Source organism: Castor canadensis, chromosome 7 (assembly GCF_047511655.1).
Source record: "Castor canadensis chromosome 7, mCasCan1.hap1v2, whole genome shotgun sequence".
Taxonomy (NCBI): domain Eukaryota; kingdom Metazoa; phylum Chordata; class Mammalia; order Rodentia; family Castoridae; genus Castor; species Castor canadensis.
In genome coordinates this window covers 19,850,577-19,862,942 of record NC_133392.1, presented here as the reverse complement: position 1 = coordinate 19,862,942, position 12,366 = coordinate 19,850,577, and the positions used below count along the sequence as shown (strand labels likewise).

Here is a 12,366-nt window from a genome sequence, read left to right as displayed (position 1 = left end):
GTTAGACAGGATGTGAGGGGATTAGGAAAGGAGGAAGTACTGGGAAGTGCCCCCTTGCCCAGTGACCTTGCATTTTCTGATTCAGGGAACTATTTGTAGCTCACAAAAACCCAGACTAACCTATAATATTTTCAATCTGAGTACTTAGAATGAGGCCTGACTTCTGTGACGTAATTAGGGAGGAAAATCATGTGTAAAGTGCCAATCTGGGAGGTCAGGGCGTAGAGATAGAGCCTTGAGCACATTCCAGTCCTTTCCTTTGTCTAAAATGTAAAGAACTGGATTAGGTGGCTTTCATTAAGATCTCTTTCAAAGATAATTAAACTTCTCAGATTTTATAAAAATTAAAAAAAAATCAATGTCAGCATATAAAACATCTTACATCATGGTGGGAGTGTGAAATGCTACAACCTCTGTGGGGAGAAGTTGACAAGTCCTAACCAAATTTCATGTGTGTCAATTTTTGACCAACCGATCTTGTTTATAGGATCTACCCCAAGATGCACAAGCAAAAGTAAGGAAGCTGTATATGCACAAGGTTCTCCATTATGGCACTATTTGTCAAACTGCAAATCTAGAAACAAGGCACACTGTTGGGCAGAGTAAAGCTGGAGACACCTGTGCAGTGTGTTCTAAGTAGTGCACAAAAGGAGGACAGTCCACTTACTGCTGAGGAATGGGCTTCTGGGCATATTGCTAAATCAAAGTAGCAGAGTGCAAAAAAGTGGATAGCATGCTACCTTTCATTTAATATATATGTTTGTTATAATTAAAATAAATGGAAGCATAAGCCAATAAAAATGGTTACCTGTATGGGGAGGGAGGAAATGGAGGGGTAGGTTGTGGTAGAAGCTAGAGTTCGTTGAATGTATTTTGTTTTGTAGATTTGGTCTTGTAGCCTCATAAGTGTTTTTGCTAATTATAAATAAAATTGAGTCAAAATTAGAAAAAACATTTCCAATAATTTCCCCTACAATCAAGAGCAAAATAAAACAAACATGTATTAAGTTGGTGCAAAATGACTTTGGATAACTTTAAATCATAAGTTGATTATATAAAACTGGAATAAATCTTAAGATAAAAATGTGCTCCAGACAAGTCTAGCTGTTTCCAGTAATATTATTTGTAATAATACTGCTAGTACATACTGACACTAATTACCATAAGTTAGTTATTAGTATGCACCCAGTAGACTTACGCATACATATAAGTAGTTATGTTAAAATAATTTGAAACTAAGACTTTCAGTTTATGTTCAAAGAGAGAGAGAGAGAGAGAGCTGGCAGAATGGCTCAAGTGGTAGAACACCTGCCTAGCAAGTGTGAGGCCCTGAGTTCAAATGTTTGTACCCCCTCCCCCCCAAAAAAAGGGAAAACACTTTTACAATCAAAGATATAAAGTGAAGATCCTGCAATGCTAAATTTGAATTGGAAATATCAATATGTACTTTTTATGGATTTTCTCTTAAGTAAATATTTTCTAACTCTGTCCACTGCATAGCCTAGAAATAAGGACTCACTTGGTAGCAATAAGCACCTAGAACATCCAGACCGTGACATCTAAAATAATTTTCCACTAAAAAGAACTGAGAGTCCTCAGAATCATAGCTGATTCCTGGTCTGGGATAGAAAACATACATGATAAGCTGGAATATCTTATACCAAAAGGAATCAGACACCACTGTGTCCTGTCAGAAAGACTCAGAAGCTCTTACTGCCCAAATGGTAAGCAGTTTTAACTTGAAGAAAGTTAGTAGATTGACATAAATTAAATTTGTTGAAATGTATCAAGTCCATGAGTTAAAAGTTTAATATTTCCCAATATAAGATACCAAGAACCAATTTATTATATTGAAAACTAAGCAAGAAAGGAAAAGAATTAGGTATTTATTCTGCTCCTCTTGTCCAATACATTAGGACAGCTAAATATGATGAGGAGAAATTCTTTATGTGAGAGTCCCATGTAGTAAGTACAGACAGGACAGTACACCTTCAAACCCTAGTGAAATCGTGTTCAGACAGTATGCATGTTAATGGCTGCCAAACTATCGAGCGGAGCTGATGAGGACTTGTCTAATGGATGGGTCAGGCTGACCACATTCATTCAAACCCACTATCAGTCTTAGTGTCACAAAAAAGAATGACTTCTAGGCACCATGTGGCCTCTAAGGTAATGGATGTATTTGGAAGTACACAGCACCATCAAAGTTAAGACTCTGAATTTATGCCAGTTCGAGATTTCACCACCACTTTGTCAAAAATACAGGGGATAGAGGAACAGGTCAAAATGACACCATGACAGTGAAATAACCAATTAGACTGGGGGCTATTCTCAGGCCAGAAGATCTGGTATCTTTAGCAAATAAATTGTAAGAATGAAATAGCAAGAAGGGCTATCTGTAAAGTAACTGGACCTTTAAATACTTATCAGCAAAATATAGTCTAAAATCCTCATTTGAATCAGAGCTCAAACAAACTGACAGTAATATGTGTGTGTGTGTGTGTGTGTGTGTGTGTGTGTGTGTACACATAGAGGATAACCTAAGAAATTTGAGTAGACTGGATATGGGGGCTAGGGAATTATTTATTTCTGACTTACTTACTTGTTTGTAATTGTAATGCTGCTGTGATGAAGTTAAAAATTGTTACACTCTAGAGCTATATACTACAGTATAGATGAAATGATATGTCTGGAATTCACTTCAAAATAATGAGGGTTTGGGGGAGTTGGGCATAGTGGTGCATACCTGTAATACCAGAACTTGGGAGGATGGAGGCAAGAGGATTGCCAGTTCCAGGCCAGCCTGGGTTATTTAGTGAGACTGTGTCTCAAAAAAATAAATTAAAATAAAATGACAAACATTGTTTTAAATGGTGGGGGAATGATTTAGAGGCACAAAGTAAACAAAATTGTCCATGGGTTGATAATTTTTGAAGCTGGACGATGATACATGGGAAATTGTACTATTTTCTCTACCTTTATATAGCCAGATCATTTCCATTATAAAAAGTTAAGACAGAGCACCAGCTCAGCTATCCTGTTTTCAGATGTTCTTGAGTTTGATTCTGGCTGTGAGAATCATGTCGTTAGTCAATGGAAAGGCTGGGATCCTAACTCACATCTGTCTGACTCCAGAGCTTAGGGTTTTCTATCTCACCCTACAGAATTTATGTTCCTGTTAGGGTCAGATTATTGTGGGATTGTTTAAATTGGAGATTGACAGGGTGTTTACAAAGAGCTGTGATATTAACATGAGAAGGAGAGGCAAAAGCAAAACAAGAATGAAATCTCAACCAAATATGAGAGTTGGTCTTCCTTTGAGGGAAGGAAATTTGCCTATGGAAATCCACTTAGAACTCCCTCCTTGACCCCGGTGGGACTTTTTTTTATTGCCACTAGTCTAGCTTTGGGTTGAGAGAGACATGGGCTAGAATATCTTGGCTGTCTTTACTAGGCGGGTGCCTGTACTCTCTGTGCCTCGTTTCTTCAGTCAGTCTCATTTGTTTGTTGGGAAGATGACACGAGATTGTCCACAACACAGTGCCAACACAGTGCCTGGCAAGGCTTAAATGTTTATTTACAAAAGAAAGCAGGGACTGGTGCAGTGGCTCAAGTGGGAGAACACCTGTCTAGCAAATGTGAGGCCCTGAGTTTAAACCCCAGTACTACCACCACCAAAAAAAAAAAAAAAAAAAAAAATGCAGAAGTGCTGCTCTTAGACATCTAAAGCATCCTGAGGTGGGTGGGAATTTGTGTTTGAAGTGCCTTGTGACTGGACATCCACACTCAGCCCTAGCACTTTCTTATAGACCTGGGTATTTTTGCCTAAGTTTGGAATTATCATTCAGCCTGGGTGCAGAGCCTCAATTCTCTAAGGGTGGCTTTTCCACCTGGTCACATTTTGTTTTGCTATGTGCGGGTAGATAGAAAGGCAAGAGACCTGGCGAGCTGGAGGCCAACTGTCTTTGTGCCACCTTTGTGTTGGAAGAAAGGTGGATTGCTTGTCCTCACTGAGCGATTGTCACAATCTCTCTCCTTTCTCCTTGGGACTCTCTTAAAACCATAACCCAGCCTCCATTTCATCAGTAAATCTCATAACGCAGAGGGCTCCATCTTGGCAATGGTTCATTTCATACGCCCTTTAAGAGTTACTGGCAGATGCGTTTGGTTGAGTCACTTGGTCACCTGAGAGGTGTCCAGGAGCTGTGCCTTGTAGTGCCTCACTAATCACAAAGCAATCACATGTGGCCTTTGATTCCTGGACCACATTCTCCCCCTCCCCCATGCATATGACCTGTTGGGGGCTTGGGTGTGAGTGAGTGACTGGCCCCGGGCAGGTGAAGCCAGAGGGAGCCCGGATTTACCACCCATCCAGATTTAACTGAGGCTACAGCACTTTTATTAATAGAACTTGCTGCATTTCCTTTTTATAAAAATATGAAGATCACTGCACTCAGGAAAGTGTCTGGTGACTTTCTGTCTTTAGGACGTGCTCATCACCAGGCTAAAATTAAAAGTGAAGTCAGGTCCTACTTGAGTCTATTTTTAATCGAGTTTAGCATATGAATGTGAACGTGAAGTCTTTCTTTAGATCGCCCTTAACTCAATTACTTATGCCAGGCACGCCTGCCTGGAATTCCAGAGCAGTAGCTGGGTCCACCTTGAGCCCTAGGAAGTTAGAAATAGTCAGCCCGACTCCTGCTCTCACAATTCTTCGTGTGTCTTCACCCATCCCAGCCGTACTTATTCTGAAAGGTGGAGCTAGTCACTATGTTGAAGGAACAAAAGGCAGGGGTTGGAAGAGGGATCAACCTGTGGCCATTCTGTGACCCTTATGTATGAAGTGGTCTCCACTGGCATATATTTTTCTAGGGGTGTCCAGCTTGGGTTGCAGGAGAGATATTGGATTGCAGGGGAGACTTTGTCATTCAGGCAGAAAGTGCAAATGGCCTGGCTCTGGCATTCCAAGAGAGATTGGGGCGACAGGTGGAGGGAGAGAGAAAAAAAACCCTAGCAAGTGTCATTCCTGTCCAGAGAGTTTCTGATGAGTGATGAGAGTGCTGGGGAGCACTTTTAGAAACCCTCTTGAATTCCCTCTTGGAAAACTTTTTAATGTCTGCTCTTTAAGGGTTCTGAAGAGGGGAGGGAGAGGACAGAGTTCACTCTACCTCTCAAGATTCTTTGGCCTAAGGTTTCACTTGAAGTCCAGTTCTGACAAAACCTATTAATCACTAAAAGTCTTGGTCCTTGCTTTATTTTGCTTCTCTGTTTTATTTTGAAAAGTGATTTTTAAAATGGTATCTTATGTGGAAAAAGTATTTTCAGTTGGCAAACGTTGTACCTGCTCTTTTCCCTTCCTTCTTTCCTTCCTTCCTTCCTTGCTTCCTTCTTTCTTTCTTTTCTGTCTTTGTCTCATTCTCTCTCTCTCTCCCTCTCTCTGTCTGTCTCTCGTGAGGGGTTTGAACTCTGGGCTTTGTGCTTGCAAAGCAGGTGCTCTATCACTTGAGCTACACCTCCAGTACATTTTGCTCAGGTTATTTTAGATATGGGTGTCTCTATCTATTTGCCTTGGCTGGCTTCAAATAATGATCCTCCTGATCTCTGCCTCTCAAATAGCTAGGTTACAGGCGTGAGCCACCGTCACCTGGCAAGTTGTACCATTTCTCTGTGAATGTTTACATGCTGTGTATTGAACTCACCTTGTCCTGAGCTCCTTTAAGATCTCATGTTTTTAATTGGGGGAAAAACTTCCTTCTGTCTTTCAGTATTGCAGCAAAGCCACCAGGGAGGTAGAATAAGCATTTAAAATGCCAATTACTTTTGCAGTTGTGCTGATGTGAGGTTGTTTATTATGGCTGGAGAACTATGGAGATGTTGCCAGGCACAGTCTGAGAGGGGAGCACTGGGAAGGAGTGTGTGTTGGGGTGGGGGGTGAGCTGGAGGCTTTACTTTCAGGAGTAAGAATGATATTTAAACAATGGGCAACTTGCACATATTATTTGCATTTTCTGTTAAGATCACTCAAAATGAAGTATAATGTGTTTAAAGGCTACTACCATCTGTTTGAAAATTCTCTTAGGGGCTTTTGCCTGTCATTCAACAAACCACTTACTTACATACTTTAATGTTTCTTTAAAAAAACCTTTGGATTGAATTACAGCATGTTTAAGCTCAGTAGATTGCTTTCAAATCAGTAAACTTTGTACCTTTACTTGGTTGCAGTAAATTTTCAGGGACTGGCTCCCTGTCCCAACCAAACTGGCATTTGTGGGGGCTGTCCTGTTAGTAAAAGGAAGAGGTGGTAGTGGAGAAAGGACATGTTGCCACCATCTTGAGGCACACAACGACTGAAAGATGCTCTGTTGGCTTCTGGATAAGGAAGCAAATGGACAAACTCCTAAGGAGAGCTGCTGAAATAAAAATAACTATGTCGTGCCTTTCAAACCTTTCAAAAGACTCTATTTGGCTGTTCAGATATTTTTGCCTTGTTATTTATTTATTTATTTTACTATGACAACTTTATTTAATTAGTCTGATGATTCATCTCTTTGAAACCTTTTAATTCACCTTATTTGGTTGTTCCTGCTGAGGGGAGTTTTTTTGTTTTCCTCTTGCTTTGACTTGACTTCTTAAGGAATCTAAGGATTTTACTTCTAGGTGTTTCAGTGTGCATCCAAGCAATGGCCCAGGTCACTCTGGTCTCTCTCCCAGGGACCATTGATGAGACCTGGGACAGACAGATAAGGGACTGTAGAATGTGGCACATCCTCACGTGTCCCGTGATCAGCTCTGAGCCTAGATCTCTCAGGACTGCAAGGTGTTTCTTTAGATCATATGCTTTATGGGAAAAGTCCTGGCATTGACTGGCCTTTGCTTCTTTCACTGTCGTTATGATTCACGGGGATTGAGCAGGGCCTTGAATCTGCAGTGTTAGAATTTGTCTCGGCTGGAGTTCTCTATCTGCCACCTCCATCCTTCCTCCCTGGCAGGGCATCCCTTAACCAGAGACAGTACAGTAGATCCATCCCTGGTGTGCTTCCTTCTGGATGCTCATGGCTTATTCTCCTAAATACCTTGAGATAGACTTCTCTTTTTCCAGGTTTTATGTATAACAGCATTACTGTAATAATGTAAAGATTTTGAAAGAAAAGGCTATTAGCAATCATCTCCTTGTCACACTCAATTATTCACCTATTTGTATTCATTCATTTTATTTTGGACATTACATATATTTTTAAATGTAGTTGTATTTTGCTTACTTTTGGAGGATACATTTCCAGGATCTCCAGTTGATGCCTGCAACCACGGATGGCACTGAGCCCTATGCTCTTTCTTTTATGCCCTGCCGTGCTGCCTCACAGTACCAGTTAGTCTGTCCTTTTATGCTTTATTCTCTGGTACCTCCTTTGCATCACTCTTCTTGTGATCTGGGGCCTTTATCAAGTAAAATACAAGTTACTTGGGAACACAAGCAATGTCATACTATGACAGTTGATCTAATAGTTGAGACAGCTGCTAAATGACTAAAGGAGGGTAGCATATACAGCATGGATACCCCGGACAAAGGGAAGATTAACATCCCAGGCAGGAGAGCAGATCTGGGAGAGACTTCATCCTGTGTCTCAGAACAGCACACAATTTAAAACTTATGTATTGCTCATTTCTGGAATTTTCTATTTAATATTTATAGTCCATTATTAGCTGTGAGCAACTGAAACTACAGAAAGCAAAACTATAGCTAAGAGGGACCCTGGATTATGTGCAACTTCACATTCTGACTTTCTTGCTTAGCATTATATTTAGACATATTTTTCTTGCAATTGCATCATTTTTACAATTTAATTTTCCATGATTGCTTGACATTTGACAGAGCTGATCTATGAAAATTTAGCTAATTATTCACCTACTGATGGACAGTTGTGGTCCCAGATTTTACTCTTAATACTGCAAGGAGTCTCCTCATGCCTGTAGGAATGCAATGTAGAGAATCTTTGACTTTCTAGGTTAAAGAGTACATGTGTTTTGATCGTTTTTGACATGTTTTCTACATTGCTTTACAGTAAAGTTGTACCAGTTTAAAAAGCCAACAGTAACATTTGCAGGTGTTAATTTTACCATAGCTGGGTGGTCTCTGGAACTGCTCTGCTTGGCTTTGAACCCCACTTGCCACTTACCAGCTGTGTGATCTTGGGCAAGTTATTTAACCTCCCTGTGCCCCAGTTACTGCCTGTTAAGTGGAGCTGCCATGGTGTGAGTATGGGTTGAGTATGTTCCCTAAAGTTTTACGTACTGGAAACCTGGTTCCCTGGGTGGTGATGTTGAGTGGTGGTGGAACCTTGAAAGGTGGGTGGAAAGTGAGTGATTAGTTTATGGGGGGGCACTGCCCTTGGAAGGGATCAATGTAGTTTTCATGGCTTCCCAGTTCTCCGCAGAGTCAGGTGTTATAAGAAGAGGAAGCTGGTTTGGGAATACCTCTGGCTTCCTGTCTGTCATGTGATCTCTCCCTCCCACAAGCAGCCAAGGGAGCCTTTATCAGAGGCAGCACCTACAGGGCCACCCAATCTTAATGAAGACAGGTCACCATAGTACCTACCTTTTAGGGCTATTGTTAGAAATGAGTACATATTAGTATAATGCCCTGAGTTGTGCCTGCCCAAGTATTATGAGTTTGTTAAACAAATACATCTCCCCAGTTCAAGATTTAAAAGATTAGTAGAAATAATATGGCACTTCAAATATTTTTATTGTTTATTAATATTCCAAGAAACACTCCCTTTTAAACCTCTTTTCTGGAAAGGATGAAAAATGTAAATGTTGGTTTACAGAGCAGACCCATCCTGTTGTGATCCTTCCTATTACTTAGGCTTTTAAAACGGAGTCCTTTGTCCCTTTAGGGTCAGGTGTGGTGGTTAGGATGTTACCTGGGACCAAGGTGCTGAGGTGTCAATTTTGGTGAGGAATTCCTCTAATTCACACCAGAGAGACAAACCTGTGGGTATTTTCGGGTGTGAATTGGGTTCCCATCCTCCTCTTCAGCTGGATAGCTGTTCCCGGATGGCTTTTGCTAAGATGGCTTTTGTCTGGGAGATGGCAGAGCCACCTTCCCCAGGCGTTTTGCACCACCGCAAGCACCACCGAGTGAGGGCAGTGGTGAGGCTGGAGCCTGTTCCCGGCGGCCATCGGGAGGACGGGATAGGGCAGCACTTACCAGTTTGTGGCTTGATCAGCAGCCCCCCCCCCACCACCTTAGATCCTGGTTGTTGAGCTGAGTTTCCCTAATAATTCAACCCTTGTGTGTGCTTTAAAACGGACAATCGAAGAGGAGGTTCCCGCGCTTGCTGTCAACCGAGCCTGTGCCCTGCGTCCTGGACCTTTTAGGGCAAGCTGCTGCCTTCCCTCCGTCCCGTGGAGCTTTGGGGAGATGATCGGCGGAAAAGGGGGGCAGTGTCTCCCGCTGGCGTCTTCACGCGTGTTGGCGGCAGGTGTGCGCCCGGGTCTCCATCCGACCCCATCCCATCCCCAAAACCCCAAGAAACTCCATGGGTCACTTGATCGCAGACATTTGCAGACCTGGTGCGAGGAGTGGCACAGCGCCCCCCAGCCCCCGCCTTTCCTCCTGGAAGTGAAGGTGACTTTTTCAGAGCGTCATTGCCCCCAGCACGCTGGGGTGCCCGTGTTCTAGCACCTTATGGGCTGTGTGTGACACAAACCCAACTGCTGTTTATTACAGGGCAGCAGGAAAGCAGGGGCAAGTCCCTCTGGGTGCACTCACCCAGATCAGTTGCTGTTTGGAATACTTCCTTTGTCTTTGTTTCTGTACATAAATTCATAATCCTCCTTTTAAATTTTAATTGTACTCTAATGCTGAACTTCAAATTTTGCTCCCTCCAACCTTATTTTACAAACATACATATTCTGCAGCCATTCCACTGTTGGATTTTAGGAGGTTTTCGTCTTTTAAAAATGTCAGTAAACATCTTTTGTCTAAACATGATCCCATATTGTTCAGCCCAGCATATAGGGGAGAGTGGAGATGCTTTTAAGGGTCTTTACATATTCTCAAATGACTTCTGAAAGGCTTGTCTGAATTTCCACTGCTGCCAGCTGTGCCATGTGTGTAACTCAGGCCAGCCTCCCAGCTCTGGGTGTGATGAATTTCCCTAAGTCACAGAGGTCAAGGCTGCAGGTGAGAGTTTAGGAGGTGCTAGCTGTTGAATGACCACAGCCTAGAGTCTGCTTCTGTAACCTGCGTATTCCCAGCTCTCTGCAGTTTGAGGACACTGGAGAAGTGAAGTTTAGTTGATTCCAGGACTGAGTTGGCTCTAGAGGTTGTGCAGGACTGGTGACTGGTGTGTTAAAATAGATAGCTGTTGAAAACCTCATGGCGTGGTAACCTATGAGCTTGAGTGACATGAAAAGGTAATTTTATTTTTCATGTGTGACATTTTTGGGGTTGGGTTCCTAAACATTTTGAGGAGAATGTGTCTATACATGGAGGCTTTAGCTGTGGTAGAGTGAGAATTTATCTTCCTGGAGCGGGGAGCAGACCTGAGGCTGTTCTGAGCACCTCTTCCTGCATTTTTGTTTCACTTTGTTTTTTGTAGTAGTGGGGTTTGAACTCAGGGCCCTGTGCTTGCCAGGCAGGCAGTCTACTACTTGGGCCATGCCCAACCCCCCTTTTTGGGTTGGTTATTTTTGAGATAGGGTCTTGCTTATTTTCCCCAGGCTAGCCTTGGTCAGGATCCTCCTAAATCTGTGCTTTCCTGCATAGCTGGGATGACAGGCATACACCACCTCACACGGCCAATGATTGAGATGGGGTCTGGGGAACTTTTTGCCTGGGCTATGACCTCTGTCCTCCCCCTCCTGATCTCCACCTCCTGACAGGCATGTGCTACTGCTCCTACCCTCCCTCTTACTCTTATGTTGTCATTGCTTGTTGGAGCTCTGCCTGGAGAGAGGGCCACTCTTCAAGGTACATTTCAGTCTCTCGTTAGACTTTAACAAATGAACTGCATTAGATGTTTGAATGTCATGGTCAAATCTTAACATTCTGTAGCATCCATTAGAAATCTGTACCCATATCACCAGTTCTTATTTTCCATTCTGGCTCTAACGTCCATGGGGCATTGCTTTTGACAGTGAACTCTTAACACCAGACTGCTGCGTTTGTCTTACTCCTCAGGTCAGAGGATTCCAGGGACCTGCAGTTTGAACAAGCTCTGAGCATCTTCTTAGAATTCTCTCAATTATCAGTTTATTTCCAGATGGTGAGCACACTTGAATTACAGAATCTGTAACTGGACACTTTTGTCATGACCACACAAACTCAATAATATCACTCAAGTCTTTGTGGATCACTTTGAAGCTCACTGATTAATGCTGTTGAACCTATTTAATCCAAGTAATTTTAATTATGTTAGGAAAACTGCATATTAACAAGCCAGTAGTAAGTGCATGCATTAAGATTGCTTAAGTCTTTGAGATCAAATAGTGGCTAGTATTTTTGAAGCAGTTGCTGGACTATATTATTTTGTTTTTTGTTTTTTTTCCCCTTCAGTACTGGGGCTTGAACTCAGGGCCTTGAGCTTGCTAGGCAGGTGCTCTACCACTTGAGTGAAGCCTTTGTCCCTTTTTGCTTTTGTTATTTTTGGGACAGTCTGACTATTTACCCAGGCCAGCCTGGACTGCAATCCTCGTATTTATACTTCCCATGTAGCTGAGATGCCAGGCATGTGCCACCATGCCCACCTATTGGTTGAGGTGGGGTATCTCGCTAAATTTTTGTCCAGAAAGGCCTTGAACTGCAATCCTCCCAATCTCTACTTCTCAACTAACTAGGATCACAGGTATGAGCCACCATGCTCAGCTGGACTAAATTCTTCAGGCTCTTTTTAAGTTTCATTCACTACTCTTACAGTTGAAATAATTTAAGCCAATAATTTAAAGATTCTCTCATCTGAGGATATGCCCATCTTATATGGATGTGTGTCTGTGTGGATGTGTCTCTGTGTGTGCATGCACTAGTTCTGTGTCACTGCCTGGGATGATATAAAAGTATCCTCCATATTGTCCTCCAGAAGTTGGCAACCAAGTTGTGGAGATAAGGCAAACAAAGCCAAAATATTTAGTAAATGTTGTAAGACAGGTCATAATTGTCTAGTCATTGTACAGTGTTAATTGCTAATGATTCTCTAAGTACCAGAGTTGTAGGAGGAGGAAATTATCTGGAAGGAGAAGAACAAAGGGCTTTGTTTCTGGTGAAGTCTTCCTGAGGAGGTAGCATTTGAAGGAGCCGTGAAGAAGTGAGCGGACTTTGGATAAGTGAAAGCAAAGTTATTGAAGTCATACCTAGAGAAGAACAAG

At 42.3% G+C, this 12,366-nt stretch overlaps 1 protein-coding gene across 2 annotated transcripts in view; it reads left to right on the top strand.

The window, feature by feature from the left end:
* Rbm20 (RNA binding motif protein 20) overlaps nt 1–12,366 on the top strand; it is a 181,210-nt gene that overhangs the window by 18,708 nt on the left and 150,136 nt on the right. Inside the window, exon 1 of one of the 2 annotated variants that reach the window (XM_074078332.1) lies at nt 1–12,366. This exon is cut by the window's left edge and continues 18,380 nt beyond it. The exons of the other annotated variant lie outside the window; for it this stretch is intronic. The gene's annotated coding sequence lies outside the window, so the exon portion shown is untranslated. 2 annotated transcript variants of the gene reach the window in all.